Below are 16,384 nucleotides of genomic sequence, written 5' to 3' on the forward strand. Positions count from 1 at the left end.
AGTCCTATTGATAATTGTTTGGCCCATAGACCATAATGTATAATGTAAGCGTACGGCCTTTGATGGACCCAATTAGGATAATGTAACGACCCAGGAGATCTTTGATTTCTTTAATGAATTTGAATGAAATGGATTTGTGCAATAAGATAGCTACGCCCACCTTTTTGCCTTGTGCATTAGAGAAGAAGCAAGAGCCAACCCATTCTTTTTTTAAATTTTTGTGTTCTATTTCTGAGAGATATGTTTCCTGGAGACACGCTATTTGCACTTTTTGTCTTTTCAAAAACTGCAAGATTTTTGCCTTTTTGATGGGTGATCCCAAGCCATTTACATTTAGAGATGCCACTCATAGGGGATCACTCATTGCCATTTGCCAATCTTGATGGGCCAAACGTATAACCATAACCTGTCATTCTCTGAGTCTCCCAGCCATAACTCAGGGAGGGATTGAAGGTAGGACTGAAAAGGAGGAGATCACTGACCTTTGTGCCTGACAAGTAGTTGATACCATACTATGAGAAAGCATTTTTGTCTAATCTAGAATAGCAAAACAGAGTAACTTGAGCCCTATTCTACCCCCCCATCCCTCCCCCCCCCCTTTTCTTTATGACTAACCACTCCATGGGCTGTAAAAAACCCATAGTTCAGGGAGGACCATTCCGATGTGTGAACACCAGCACACCTATCATAGTAAATCGCCAATGCCCAGCGAGCGCCTGTTTTTTGGGGGGGTTTTTGCCCCGTGACTTGTTTGCCTATATCTTCCCAGTAAAAGAGAATGTCTGTGCGCGGCTTGTTCCTCTGTCGGGTTGATGACTAGAAGAAAGGTTTTGCTGATCTATACATTAACACCTTTCAGGGAAGGAGAGCCACAGTCAGATCTTCGAGAGTGTGCAAACAATTTAGACATCCCGTCACAGATTTAGAACCCCAATTAACTGCTGTTTAACCCATTCTGGCCAAATGTCCATGAAGATTGAGTGCTTAGCTCGGGTCGGGTCTATCCTGCAAACAAAGAAGTCCGCTGATGTCCCGATTCTAGTTGCCCGGAATTTTGCTTGTCTTATAGCCATAGCCAAGTCGGTCCGTGTGGGAAAAAGTGATGAGCTACCCTCTGACAAGAGGGAAGCTCCAGTGCAGCACCGATCTCATTGACGCGTTTGCCATCCCCTGAAAGATTAGGAGAGAGACCACACTGTACGTATGCCAAAAGTAGAGTCGAGGCCCGCCCTCACCGCACATCTCAGGTCAACGGTGATGTCACTAGGACATATATCGATGGGACTTGAGTGACTTCAGAGGAGACCAAACAATCTTTATTAAGAATTTGTACGAACAAGTCGGTAATCCCATTGACTAAATTAGTAAAACCATACGTCTGAAGTATAACTTCCAGATGAAACTTTTGTGCACAGTGGGGGTCATTTTCAAAGGAGTTACGCATGTAAATGTGACATACTATCGTAGCAATTTTCAAAAGCTATTTACTCGAGTAAAGTGCACTTACTTGAGTAAATCCTATGGACAATTCAATGGCATATATTGTAGCAATTTTGAAAAGCCCACTTACTTGAGTAAAGTGTATTTACTCGAGCAAAAACCAGTTTTGCTCGAGTAAATGCTTTTTAAAATCTACCCCAGTGAGTCTGAAGTTTACTTACATCCTAGGTTTTGCACCAATCAATACTGCTGCCCTTCATACCAAGCCCTCAAGAAAAGTTTGGGCTTGAGCCGGCTCGTCAAAGAGGTGAACCTTGTTCGCGTGCCAGACCTTTAATTTTGCGGGAATTGAAGGGAAAACTTGATCTGCCTTGCCACTAGTGTTGTGCATACTGGAGAGAAAAGCTTGCGACTTTGAGAAACTGAAGCAGAGTAGTTCTGAAAAAGGCGGACGGGGCTGCACAGATAATTTAACTCCCGGCGTTGGAGATAGGACGAGAATGTCCTGCTTATGAGCCCCATTTAAGAAGCAGGCTATGGTGATCCTGGGTCGGTAGTCGTCAGACCTTCTGATACCAAGGCAGTGGGCTCTCTCGATTCGCAAGGATGACCGCAGCGCTTCTAAGCTCTAGGGCCTCCGGGAGCCATTTTTCAAGCTCTGCAGCTAGGTTAGTCTCAGCAATTGATTACGGCAGCCCTGTGAGTCTCAGGTTGTTGAGCCTCGATCTATTCTCCAGATCGTCTAGCTTTTCGCGGTGCACTTTGATTTAAGCTTCCATCGCTGCTATCTGCTTAGTTGTCAAGCTTGAATCATCTTCCAGGATGGAGACCCGTCCTTCTATGGCGTCCGTTCATGGTTGTAACTCATCGAGTGAATTTTGTAAGGCTGCTATCTGGGATGAGAGATTGTTAAAGCGTACATTCAGGGCCCCACTACTGCAGCTGTAACTTTTTCCATTAGGGTTTCCAGAACTGCTGCAGAAGGGCCAACTTCCCCTAGGTCTCCATGATCTGGTGCTAGTCTGTCACTCCTTTTATAGAGCCATAGCAGTTGGCGATGTATGCATATATTTGTCTATGGACATAAGCAGAGTGGATTCCTGAGGTTAACAGAATTGAAGGGTCACAGGTGGCTATTGTAGAAGCGGATTGTAGATGGCTGGTGCTCGGAGCTTGGAAAGGAACGTCCTCTCAGCTCATTACATCACGTGATCTCCCAAGCATATTCCTCTTTAAGCATATTCTGCACAGTCTCATTAAAAAATTGTCATCATCTTTTTACCAATTTAACACTTTTAGTACATGTTTAATGATAGTAGCTCCTTGGTATTGTGTGTGTTTCACTAATTTTCACTACTATCATTCCCAAATATTTTGGTACTGCCTTTTTTGCATTACCTATCTAGCCATCTATCTATTTATACACCTGAGCATAACAATATCAAACCCAAAACTCATTGCCCCAGTGAGCATCCACCATGACCCCAGCAAAATGTCACCTCCAGGCTACCCAGCCTGCACATATCCAGCAGCACCACAACTGTTTCAGTGTAAGGTGCCCACCACAACCCAGCAAGGCACCCATACAAATGCAAATGTACCCAGCCACAGCTTCTTCAACATGATAAATGATCGATCAGCCCTTATAGCCGATCCATCAAAGTAAACTCAGTATACCAAAATCTGCTCGGTTAAACCTCACTAATCCAGCTGCAACAAGCCAACTAAACAGAACAAGCACCAAATACCAGAGGGAGAGTGGAAGGGAACCTGAAACAACAAAGGAGAAGGAGAGGAAGGAAAAAACCCCGGGTACACAGCAACCCATGTATTTATACCCCTCCAACCACATGCCAATTTTAAACTAAGCATTCCCAGTGGAGCCAATCAAGTACAGCAAAACCCTGCATATTTTGAAAGCTCCACTGTGAAGCAAACTCCAATCACATGCCTCTCAGCATTCCCTGCATGGCCACCAATCAAACGAGGCTGCATTTTGCCAAACCAGGAGCCCACATTGTCATGGGCAATTCAATACCTTGCCTGACCTGTCCCATCAACAGAAACAATTTGGAGCCAGATTGCAGAGAGATTTGGAGAGGACTAGAAGCAGGTCTGTGTAGCTGTAGCTAATGAGAAAGAAAAGCAGTTGTTTTGGTCAGAAAGTAAAAGAAATTGATCAGCAAGGGAAAGTCCTTAAGCCTGGCAGATGTAGGTTGCATTTTTACCCAGAGAACCATTGAAGAGAGGGTAAGCAAAGGAGAAACCTATGTGGAAGGAAATCTAGTTTAAAGTTAAAGTTCACCAGCAGAGATGCAGAAATAGAAATCTGCTGCAGTTAAAAGACTGAGTGAAAAACGCTCAAATGGAACCTGTTTAATTGTGAATTTGGACACTAAATCCAAAGATTTAGTCATTCAGTGGCTTGGATTAAAACCAGAAACTATAACGACTGACTGAAGCCCAAGTATCCGGGCAGAGTGAACTGCTGTTTGTAAAAGGGCAGTTTGTCTTTAAGACCTGCACAGGGTTTGATTGGAACTAAATCTCCACTCTGAACAAAATTGTGGAGATGCAGAAAATAAGTCTTATATAAATAAAATTATATATAAAATAGTTAATAATTGGGGACAACAAATCTCAGGAAAATTTATCTGCTAACTAAAATCCTTCTCTACGAAAGCAGCATGCCAGTAAGACTGATGGATGCATAATCAGAAAAAGAAAGTAAATTTAAGTAGCTGGCAAAAATTAGATACGGAGGCACTTTTTTATTGTTTATTTTTTGTATTAGCTAGTTCACAATCCAGTTCAGTGGTTCCAGCGAATGAGGCATATGCATACCTATACTCCGCAGGAAGTTGATAGTCTCTCTTTTTGATTTGGTAAAGCTCAGGATAGTAGCTGGGATGGCTGGATGTGGACCACATGATCAATGATTTCATGAATAAGAAAGTGTGCCAGTCCACTCCAGCAGCACCAGCAATGACTGCAGAACTGTCAGCTATTTCTTGCACACCTGTTACAAAGATGGTACATTTCTGGCCAGAAACAAGGAAGCACAGGCAGAAAATACAGACAGAAATACTCAGGGACACACAGAAAATGGTGCACAGAATGAGGCACAAGAAAAGACAAATTTAGTGTGATTATCTCTCGAGTGCTAAAGACAATTTTCATTTACCTGGTGATTTTCTGCGTAAGAACTGAAACCTGCAAGAACAAGGAGTGAAAATATTTTGAGAAAAGAATCGTGTTCTTGGTTTATGAAATTTGCACTACAACTTTGTGTTGATCATTTGAACTGAAACTTATCTGATTGGTGTGAATCTTTGTACGTGCAAGGTAAGAAAAAGAAGTTAATACTTGAAGTTCTTTGAAAAACCTGAAAATAAAAAAAAAAAGTAATTAATAGTGAAAGGCAAAGAGTTAAAAGAAATATACTTACATGTTGAATATTTCACATGAAGCTAGAAAAGGTTGTTCCTGGAAAGTATCTAAAGAAATTTTACTTGTTACCAAAATAACTTTTCTTCAAGTTGTGTTCCATAAATAAATGCTATAATATTTTAGAATTTGAGTCAAGGAATTTATTGCTGTGAATTAACACTTAAGGGGAATTTTAAAAGCCTACCGCACACATTAATTAGGAAATGGGCGAATACGTCGGGCTCACGCACACAGAGCGGATTTTAAAAGCTGCTGGATACACGCGTAAATGCAGAAGCGTGTACATCTTAGAAGTTTTCAGAAAGGGGCGGGGAATGGGCGTGGTTTGAAGCTGAAGCTGAAAGTGAAACATAAAGCTAAAGCATGAGCCTAAATATGTACGCGCTCTGGCGTGCTGATGCCCCTTGCTGCGCAACTTTACCTCTGCCGTGAATGGCGTGTAAGTTATAAAATAAAGATAAATAGGCAGATCGGTGGGGTTTTAAGGGTTGGAGATAACTGAGGGGAGTGAAGTCTATTAAACCAGGGGGCTTTGGAAGACCTTTCTCTTAACCGGGCAAACTGGGAATGAACTGGTAAAACTGGAATTGGCATCGGTGTGTGCTTTTAAAACCCCCTGATTTTCATGGTAGAAATGGCATTTGCCTGCACTGTGCATGCCCACTTAAAATTTGGCACAAGTGCGCATGGCCAGACTATTTTATAATATGCATGCAAATATTCACACAAGTTATTAACTAGCCTCGTCCCTGGCCGCGGGCTGATGAATGCACTCACATTCCCACGCGCCAGTTTGAAACTTATTGGCTTATTGTAGTTCAGGATTTTATTATTGATTTTTTTTTTTTTTTTTGCAACCAAATCTTATGGCACTTACTTCTCTCCTACTTTCAGGGAAACCACTTGTATTGTTAATAATCACAATACAGAGAAGTGTACTTTTATGTGTGACTTTCATTGGAGGAAAAGTGAGGAAGAGAGTTATATGCTTTTGCCATGTGACCGTTCTTAAGCTTTCCATTTCCTATTCTGCCTTTGGGGGTCACAAAGGGAATAATGTTGAAAGTGTCACACAGCCTCTTAACTTGAAATACAATCATGCAACATCAAATAGATTTTCAGAAAAGCAAATTAAGCATCATGAGATATTTAGATGTGTGGTGTTGCAATTAGATGCACTGAGCTTAAGTCCAGTACATTGAGAGGTCAATATTCAAAGCATTTAGAGGGAAAACTCACAACATATCCATCTAAATGGCTAGTTTTAAATGTTTCCCTTTCTTATCTGGCTAAAAGTTAGCTGGATAAGTCTTTATCTGGCTAAGATTTAGTTGAATAAGAAAGGGGTGTGTTAGAGGCATTCCTGGGAGGAGCTGTTACGATCCTGCTCATGGAGCCCATCCCGCGAGCATGCTTCTGAGTACCTGCAAGCTGCTGCCAACTGTCCCTGCGGCGGGATGACACCGCACCACTGCCTTTCTGCGGCCTAGGCCACCTCCAGTCCATGCTGCTGCCATCGCCGGACCTCCTAAGTGGCAGGAAGCCGCCACTGCTGCCTTCTTCATTTTGGCCGCCTCCAGGACCCTTAAGCCACCGTCATTGTGCTTTTCTTTGCGGCTGCTGCCGCCTCCGGGGATTCTCTTCACAGCCTGTGCCGCTCGAAGGGCCACTGCTGACGCCATCCTGCAGTCTGGAGGCCGCTTCCGATGCCTGCCTGCTTCTTTGTTCTGCGCAGCGGGGATGCTGCTGTCGTTGGTCCTGCTCCTCCCTGGACCCTCCTCTAGGCGCCAGCACGTGCCTCTTCACACTATTTAAAGGGCCAGTGGCAGGAAAAGCCCGCTGCCCCACCGGGAGTCCTCATCTGATAACTTCCTGCTTCAGCTCTATAAAAGGGCTCAGTTCCTGTTCCTCAGGGCCTTTGAATCGGACTTCATGGTTGTCCATGTTCTCTCATGCCGGTCCATGTCCTCCATAGTCTTCACTTGTCTAGATGATTCTTCGTTCTGTGTTCCTGGTCTCCTTGTACTGATATTCCCGGTCTTGTCCTTTGTCGGAGCTCCTTCGTCGCTTGTTCCATGTCCTCATGTTCCGTGGTTCCGTACCTGAGTCCTGATGTCCTGGTCCTGATGTCCTGGTCCTGGTCTCTGCAACCAGTTCCCAGTTTCCTGGCATGCCACCGTTGTGGTCTGTGATCAGCCCATGGAGGGCTGTGTAGGGCACCTCATGGTACAAGGCCTTCTTCTCGTCTGCAGTGCAAGTCTCCGGAAGACCCTTTTTTTTAATGCTCCAAGTTCTGAGATCCAAGTTCCGAGTCTTGAATCCTGAGTCTTGAATCCTGGCCAGGTCTTCGGAGTCCCATGTACCTGCTTCCATCCATACCCAAGACTCTGCCAGAACCTGCTCCTCTCCAACGTGCTCTGCGACCAGCCACAGGCGGCTGTGTAGGGCGTGCCCCGGTGCAGACCTCTTCTGAATCTTCGTCATGTTCCAGTCTCAAGTTCCACTATTTCACCTGGAGTCTGTTTCATGCTTAGCGTGGTCCGCGACCAGCCATGGGTGGCTGTGTAGGGCGTGCTGCGATGCAGTTCTCACCCAGTACTTTCACCTGAATCCTTTCCTGAGACCTTCTGAGTAACCTGAATCCTTGTCTTAGTGTTCTGAGTATCCAAGTCCTCGTTTGAGGCCTTCCAAGTTTCAAGTCTTCATCTGAGTCTTCCGAGTAACCTGGGTCCTCATCTGAGTCCTTCCAAGTTCCAGGTCTTCGCCTTGTTCCTGCCCTCAGCCTCTGTCTGGCCTCACGCACTCGTTGTTCCCAAGCGGCGGGTCCGGAAGGGCTTTCGAGTGGCCGGAGGGCTACTCCTGAGACCAGCATTATGTTGCTGGGTCTCCTTGGTGCGTGTAGGTCCACCTGCTTGGTGCCTGTTCCGAGTTCCTTGCTTTAGTTCCAGTCCTGCTTTGTTCCTGCTCTGCCCATGCTTGCATGCGCTCACTTCCCATGGTATGGCTCAGAGCCCCTCTCTGAGTCGTGCCATGGTTCAGGGGCTCACGCTCTCCTATGAGCTAGCGGCCGCGCCCGTGTCAAGATCTGTAGGTCGTGGTCGCAATAGGGGTAGAGTTAGGAAAATAATTATCTGTCTAACTCTGATATTTAGAGTTAACCAGATAAATTATTTGGCTAATTCTAGATGAACCCGAAAGCAGGTCTAAAGGTATCCAAGAACATGCTTCCAGTTAACCTTTGTCTTAACCAGCTATATTCAAAAGAATCTGACTGGTTAAGTAGTGAAGTAAGGCTTTGAAAAGAAAAAAGATCATGGGCCTACTCTTCCTAACAGCCCCCCCCCCCCCCAACTCCTACCACCCACCTGAGGTCCAAATGCTAGTTCCTGCTGTGCTGAGCCTGCAGGGCCCCTCCAAACCACCTCCATCTTATACTTTGATAAATAGAAGCTCCAGGGCCACGCCTGATCTCTTCCTCTCCTAACCCATCCACTTCTGGGTCCCATTGAAATTTAAAACAATTGAAAGCTGTTGGACCCCCCTTCCCCTCCCACCCTTAATTTCCTTTAATCATCAATCTGGATTGCGGTAGTGGCCTACAATGACCTGGGCCCAGAGCTTCTGCCCTTGCTTGGCAGCTACACTGGAAGGGTATGCTTCCAGCATGGCTCCCTAGAAACTCTGCACCAGTTGGGGTGGACTTAGTCTTGTGATGCCACAGGACAGGATACCAAAGGTGGGCTAGTAGCCCCAGCAGATGGACTTGAATGACCACAGCCACAGAGTCAATGATAAAGACTTTTTGAGCTGGTCCAAAGTAGGAGGAAGAGGGCATTGATAAAAGGACATAGATATCATGTAAGTAGTGATGGGATGTGTATTCATTATGTAGGATACAAATTGTATTAGTTCACATAGGAATATTTATTTATGTATTACATTGTGTCATTGTAACCCTTTCTTGTGGGGGAGGGTGTACTATATCCCAAAGGGCCATAAAAGTACTGGTATTTATCTCTTGGAAATGTCTCCATAGGCATATTTCCCTCTTTTTGCTTGTCCCAAGGTGTGGATCCTTTCTATGGGGGGGGGGACGGGGACTAACCTTCTAGGCCTAGGCGGTTGTGTGATTTTCCTTCCTGTGTGTTCAGCCGAAAGATGTCTCTCTCTTTCTTTCACTCTGTGATGGTGCTATAGGGAACAGAAAGGACACACTGTAGGGTGTTCAAAATTAACTATATGGTGATTCTTCAAAAAATAAATAAATGTCCAAGCAAGCAAATGCTGTCCTGTTTACATCTGCATACACTCTGGGGTATTACAGTGTGGACTCTGTTTCCTTTCCTCCTTGACTGTATCCTCTGTACCAGATCCTGGGCTACAACTTATCCCTCAAGGAGTGAAAAGATAAGATAACCCCAGTTGGGCAGGAAAATCCCTATGTGTGGCATGGAGGTCACAAATTGTACCTGAGGTCCACATGAGTCCAGATTGCCCCCAGCCTTTGTCCCATGGGTGGAGATCCAGATGAGATCTCCAAAATAATCTGGTCTCTGCTCCTCAGACTCCTTCTGGTGTGACCTCTTAGTGGAAAAGGTGTGTGCTGCACACAGGGGTGGCTCAAAGTGATCTGCTGCTTGAGGAGAGGGTTGAGATGGTGACCCCTCCACGCTCCTTCAAGGCACAGTACAGGTCAAATCATCAAAAGGGGAAAGGAGGGGTCCCTTTGTAGACTGACCCTTTTGGTGATTTCAAATGCTGCGGGAAGGGGGAAAGCAGGGGTCAGAGTTCCCAGAGGAGTGGCAGATACAGTGTCAGTGATAATGTTTCTAGAAAGCTGGCAACCCTGCCATACTCCCAGGGACCCTAAAATCTGCCTCCCCACCTTTTTCCCAGCATTTTCCCTTGGGGAAGTGGGAGATGGGTGATTATTGGGGTCTTTGTGTGGTGCACTATCTCCGGTCCTGTGCAAGGGCATTAGGCACCCTAGGTGATCTTTACAGCTTTGTGCCTGTGCTCACATGACCTCAAAACACAAAATTAAAAATTCTGTATTTATAATAATCAATTTTACATGAAAATGGACATTGAGAGTATAATTTTCTGAGGTAAAAATATCACAAAATATCGCAACCCTGCAAAAAAGCAAAAACATACTTGTAACCCATATGGTATCAGACCTCATATAACACATGTTGGGTGTGGGCCTGGTCTTCCAAAAGCCCAGAGTAAACTTAATTACAATTACAATATAATAAATCTCCCATACTAAAAGAGTGCTGTCAGCCCTCAAACAGTAAAAACCCTAACCATGAAAAGGCAACTCTGTAAATATTATACCAGACCATAAACACCAATACATCTCCTAGTAGGTAAATAGAACAAGCCAGCCTGCTATAGCCTCCTACACAGAAACTACAAGCTAGCTGAAAGTCTCACCTCAGTCACAAATGCATAACAAGACAGACCTTTACCAAATGTAGAGTAAATAAACCATTAAGTATAATTAGAAACATGTAGACAAAAAATGAACTGGAAACCTCAACAAGCCAGCTATATATAGAACAACAATGGAAAAATAGAAATGTCATTCCTCAAAACAATAAAATCAAGGAATATAAACATCAATCATAACAGTAAAAACATACTAATAAAATGAATATTTCTAAACAGCTAATGAATGGAATAACAGCTGTTAATTAAAAACTCATAAGATTTCCCAAATATTAATATTTCAAAATGGCAGACATCAAATATCATCCAATAATTAAAATTAATAAGAATTTTTAAAACTCCCCACTTTTCATACCTGGGATCATTTGATTTTCAGTTATCCTGCAATTTCCATGAACTGGTGTGTGTGTGGGGGGGGGGGGGGGGCAGGGAGATTGACTCTCCTCTTATACACACACACTCACATATGCTCTTTCATATTAATGCACACAGACGCTTTCACACATGCACACAGATGCTCCCTCACACATTCTAACACACACAGATGCTCTCACACATGTCCTTTCACAAAAATGCTATTTCAACCACATGCACACAGATGATATAACACATGCTCTCTCACTCTCACACACACACACAAATGCTTACACGTGCTCTCTCACACACACACAGATGCTCTGACACTTGTTCTCTCTTACACACTCAGCACGCTTTCTCTCTCACAATAACAGATGCTCTTACACATGCTCTCTCTTATACTTACCCATACATATTCACTCTACCTCACTCACACTGTTGTTTAATGAGACTCTCGCTCTCACCCTTTGTTTTTTTGCCTGCCGGCAACTGCTGAGCTGACTACACTCTTTTTCGGCCGCTGGCAGGCTGGGCTCCACCAGCAGCCCACAGAGTCTCCTCTTCAGTTCTTCTGCTGCTGGTGGGTTGCACTCTGCTGGTAGCATGTGGGGTCTTCTCTGTTCTTTGGCTGCTGGCGAGTTGGGCTCCGCTAGTAGCCCACAGGATCTCCTCCTCAGTTTTGTTGCTGGCGTGTTGGGCTCCACCTGCTGCACAAAATGCCTCCTCTGTTTTTCAGCTGCTGGCGGTTTGGGATCTGCTGGTGGCCCACAGGACCTGTTCTTCTGCCACTGGCAGGTTGGACTTTCCCAGTAGTACACACGAGGCCTCTTCTTCTTTAGTCACCAATGGGGGGTGGGAACTCCGCAGGCATGTCTCTAAATACATGCCTGTTGGCAAGGTGAGGTGGCCATTGGAGGAGATTTTGGGGGAGGGGGGGGGGTGCAATTTTTGCTGCTCCATAATTTTGCTGCCTGAGGCAGATACCTCACCCTGCCTCATTATAGAACCACCCTGACTGCACAAAATAGGCTAATATAGCCCAGCTTCAAATGTAAGGAGTGGTCACACTAAACTTCCTCACAAACCAAACAGACAAAGAATCTCAAAGTCCCAAAAACATTTCTTTTGCTGAGGTGATGATTCACTGCTGCCCTCCCATTTCAGTGGCAAGAGTATATAGGTCTTCTTACTCTTGGCCCTTGGATTTGGGTCTTGTCCTTCATCAAGAGATTTACCCCGGGTAACTCAGGAAAAACTTCCTAAATTGTTACTTAAGTCTCTCTTTACAAAGCTGGAGGCAGACCCTGACAGGCAAGAGGTGCACTTCAGAGATGTCCCCAAAAATGAATCAGCTCCTAAAACCAGCTCTTTACTCTCCAAAAGTCAACTGAAAATGATCACACTCTCTAAGCCATTAGCCTCCCCCCCCCCCCTCCCCTGCCGCCGCCACCACAAGTGAACTAAGGAGCTACCATTCACAGCCAGCCTCATGGGGAGGGGCTGCAAGTACATGATTTCTCCCACTAAGCTGAAATACCTAGGGCAGGTCTCTAGGGCCATCTGTCGATACATCATATTAAAATATTTGTAAATAAAGCTGCAGCCAATTGTACTCCCTACTTGCTCCACTTCAACTGATTCATTGACGAAGTTGCAGCGAGCTGCCCAAGCCACTGCTGTGATAAGATACCAAGGTCCTAACTGCTGCTCCATGCTCGTCAACCTTGTCATTTCTTCCAGGAATCTTGACACAGCCTTACCTACCACTGCCTAGTGGAAGGAGGCTTTGTCAGTTCCATCTTTTGTCCCACTACCAGTCTGGGTCAATGGGCAGACGCATTTACCTAGCAAGAAACAAAATCAAGGGCCCCTTTCTTTACCCCTACTTCCCTTTCTACTGCCCTCAGTATTTGTCCCAAGCAAGCTTGAATTCTGCCAGTTCTTGTGCTCTTAGGCTATTCCGAGTGTCCACCACCAGTGTTGCATTCAAAGCAATTCTTTAAACTTTGACTTTTTCTTCTTAAACCTCTGAAATGACAACAGCGAGCGTTTTAGAACAGCACCAAAGTTGTTTTTTTTTCTGCCAAGCCTTTATTATTAACGCCTAATAAATGTGTCTCTGCATTTGATATAATGCTCATTGCTGTCACCTTGCAGCTTGAGAGAACTGTAGAGATCTTTCAGTGTAGGTCTAACCTCAACCCACCATCACTCCCTCCCTCCTCCCTTTCTTTTTTTGCACTTGCAAACACCTACGTGCTTCCGGAGTAATTTTTTTTAACCACAGAAAATTAAAATAACTGCCAAGTGTTTTTCATTTGCTTTCTAAAACAGCACGTCAGAGATGACCATGGGGCCACTGGTGGTTAGAGGTGGACTTCCATGGCTCTCACGCCTCTCTAGTATTCTGCAAGCATTACCCAGAAGCCCAGGTCTTCCTGTTACATAACCACAATGCAGATCTACAGCAGCATTTACAATTAATCGGCAAAGGCTGGTGGTTTACTGTAATAAGGTGGGAGGTTTTTTTTTTTAAGGTTCTTTTTCTTTCACCTCTTCTCAAGGCTTCCAATGTTCTCTATGTACTGTTTACAATGATGGTACAAGTGCTGCATTTCTTAAGAAACGACCCGAAAAGGAATGGAGAATAAAACTTGCAAACATCTACCGGAGTAATTTTTAAGCACAGAAAATTAAAATAACTGCTGAGTATTGTTTTCAGTTCTGGTCACCCCATCTCAAAAGAGACAGAGCAGAAGTAAAAAAAGGTACAGAAGAGGGTGACAAAACTAATAAAGGGGATGGATCAGCTCCTCCATGAAGGGAAGTTCAAGCTACAAAGGTTAGGGATCTTCAGCTTGGAAACGAGACAGCTGAGAGGGGACATGGTGGAAGTTCATAAAATCACGAGTGGGGTGGAACGGGTTAATAAATGGGTTATTTACTCTTTCAAGTAATACTAAAACAAGGGGACAAGCCAAAAAACTAACAACCAACAGATTTACCGGTAAAACAAATTGTAGAAAGTAGCTTTTCTCTCAATACACAACCAAGTTATGGAATCTGTTGCCAGAGGATGTGATCAAGGTGACTAGCATAGCTGGGTTTAAACTAGGTTTAGAGAAGCTCCTGTAGGAAAAGGATATAAAACATTATTAGCCAGGTAGACTAGTGAAAGCCCTGCTATCCTTGGGAGTAACAAAAAATAGATCTTCTTTTGGGGATCTACTAGGTGCTTATGACCTGGACTGGTCACTGTCAGAGGCAGAATGCTGGCCTTGATGTACCTTGCATGGCATTTATTATGTTTTTATTAGTGATGTTCAAAAATATAGAAAAATGTCTAGACAATCCTCACATTATAAATGAAAAATATATAGAAAAGAGGATTGGGAAAGAGTTTATTTCTGATGAGCCATACATTTTCAGTCTTTAAGGCAAGGTGATACAATTTCCTCAATGATGACTCAAAATGTTCTATGTCTTACAGCTACTTGTGTATGTGATACACACTGTATAGATCCTGTCTGTGAAATTACAGAATAATAGACAACTACTTTGCGAGGTGTCATGGGTTCGTGGCACCAGCCACTCTCCTGGTCGCAATCCAGCTGGAATTGTTTAGTTATAGCAGAAACTGAACCATTGGTTAAGCCTCTGGGGTTGCTTTTCTATGGTCCAGCTGCCTGACTCCTCCTTGCAGCTTCCCAGGTTCCACCCTCGGAGGCTCCCCAGGCCAGGTACTCTAGTCTTTATTGCCTATACTTTACCCCATTCCTTTCATAGCATCACAGCTACAGGTTCAAATCCTCTCAACCAAATTGGTGAGCTTGGCTTAAGCATACATAGTCCCAGGTTATCCCGGTAGTTTATAGTCTTTATAGTGTTGCTCTATCCGGTTTCTTCCAGGGTATAACAGCTACGGGTACAAATCCTCTCACCTCACTTGGTGAGCTGTGCTTAAGCACATATAGTTCCAGATTACCCCAGTAGTTTAAAGTCTCTGTAGCTTTACTGTATCAAACTCCATCAGTCTCCAACTCATGCAATAAGAAAGCAACGCCCACCTTAATCCTCCTGCCTGCTGCTCACAGTTGCTTCCTGCATGGCCTAAGCTTGGCTGTGCTCTATGAGCCTGGTTCTTAGGGAACCAGGCCCTACTGCCATCTTCCACCATAGTCTGCAGCTGGGATTTGTGCTTCCCCTTTCGCTATGGCTGCAACTACATCCACCCCATGGCAGTGTTGACTTAAAGTCCCCATGAGTGTGTCCTCTTCTAGAGAGGAGTCTCCACCACTCGTCTCCCAAGTCCATTGGCTCTGGCATGTCCTCATTTTCTCTTTAAACATGTAAAATAAATCTGCAGTTATAAAGCCAGTCATTGTATGCATATTAATGCATAATATTAACTTTCAAAGGTTAGTTGGAGAGGAGGGTCACAAGGCTGAAGGTTTACCTAGGGTTCCTAAATCCCTTGCACCATCCCTGCAGGTACTTAAAAGACCAGAGTCTTCCTCTCTCCTCCATATCATCCCCCTCCCAACATTTTGATAATTAAACTGAAGAATCATAATCTCCTCTCCTAAAACTCAACATTCATAAACTGAAGGAAACCAGGGTTTGAATTCCACTTCACCCACTGGCACTTTCTTGTGACTTTGAGCAAGTCACTTATGTCCCCGTACTAATTAAACTTAGCAATCATAATAACACCCCCCCCCCCCCATACACACACACACACTTTTGCCAGCAGCTGAGTTATGGGTTCTAGGAACAGAGAAAGCTACAGGTCTTCTGTTGTGTCCACTTCAGTTCATCCCTTCCTGTCCCCAGGCAAAAGGCAGAACCTATGGTAGGGGGAGGGGCAGGACTAGGTGCAGAGTAGCTCTTCTCTGCTCTTCTCTGCTCTTGTCTCACCCCCTCCCCTATTGTTACAGAGCATTGTACAAAGTGATTATCTTATAAAGAAGTTAAAACTGGCTTTTTCCACACCCAAAACAACAAACCAATCCCCTGTAAGTTACCTGTTCAAGAACAGCCAATCAGAAACCCCATATGGATCTGTCAGAGAATCATGTGATTCAAGGATAACCAATCCAGAGGAATGAGGCTCAAGCTGTCAGCCGAATATAATTAATCTGGAAAAATATGAGCGATGCCTACAATCTCAGGCATGTGGTCATCTTTGTTGATAACAGACTTAGTAATTATGATCTTCAGCCTTGGTTTTCTTTTGTTACACTGACAGTTCCTTTACACTGACTGTTTCTGACCTGATGTTGTAAAATAGTGGCACAAAATGAAAAATAAACACTTTGTTCATTTTTCTTTCATTTCATTTTTGAAATGAAATGAAATAGGAAAATATTGTTGACATTTACGCAATTTTTGATGACATATTCTGTTCATTTCAAATGACAACACATCTCTAGCATGTGGGAGCAGTCTTGAAAATGGCTGGGGAGATCATAGATCCTTATGGAGTTTTCGATAAAATTTGCAGGCCATTAGAAACCATAAGTACAAAAGCACCCTTGTACTTTGCATCTGCTTTCCTGCAGGTGCAAAGTTCACATAAAAAAGTATCCATGGGAAGCTCCCTTCCTTGTGTAGTATCCATTTCTCTACCTTGTATAAAAATGGGAATTGAGATTTTTTTTTCCCATTGGGGAAAAAATTTACT

This window comes from Rhinatrema bivittatum, chromosome 8, assembly GCF_901001135.1.
Source record: "Rhinatrema bivittatum chromosome 8, aRhiBiv1.1, whole genome shotgun sequence".
Lineage (NCBI taxonomy): Eukaryota > Metazoa > Chordata > Amphibia > Gymnophiona > Rhinatrematidae > Rhinatrema > Rhinatrema bivittatum.